We start from the raw sequence: 705 nt of genomic DNA on the forward strand, positions 1-705 counted from the left end.
CCCCTGACTCGCTTGTCGTTTTGAAATGTTGTTTTCCTTCGAAAATTTGTCAATTTGATCTTTGAATTCCTTAGAGTTTAATTTGACAACTTTTTCTTTCTCTTTTTTCAATACATATTATTTTCTCTTTTTCAACTTTTGATTTTTTAACCCATTGTTTTTGTGGTTTTTGTCGTTGAAAAATATACGAATTCTTTGTTAAGGTGTTTTCAACTGTGGTTTGATTTACGAAAAAACCTTCTTCAGTTGTTTTTGAATTATCTTCCTCAACCATCTTTTTTAACTCTGGTTTGATATTCTCAACATTTCCTGTAGTTACGAAGACTTGATTTGGAAAAATGACATCATCTGTGCATTTGAAATTTGGAAAAACCACCGTGTTCGTTTCAAGATAATGTGGACCTTTTTCATTCATCACTTCTTCGAACTTTTGTGTATCACCATACACTTGGCCAACAACTATTCGTGGAATTACTTCTTCCTTTGAGGATACTTTTTCTTTCGAAACTTTCTCAACATCTTCATCATCACTATCATCAGTTTGGTAATCTTTGAGATCCACGAAGTTCATTTCACCAACTTTCGAAGTTGAGGGTATATCAGTTTCATTTTGAACTATCAAATCCTTAACTTTTTCTTTCCCTTTAGAATTCGAAGCAACATTAACAATAGTCAACTGAGAACAATCAACATCTTCAAGCTCAC

Source organism: Lactuca sativa, chromosome 7, assembly GCF_002870075.4.
Source record: "Lactuca sativa cultivar Salinas chromosome 7, Lsat_Salinas_v11, whole genome shotgun sequence".
NCBI lineage: Eukaryota > Viridiplantae > Streptophyta > Magnoliopsida > Asterales > Asteraceae > Lactuca > Lactuca sativa.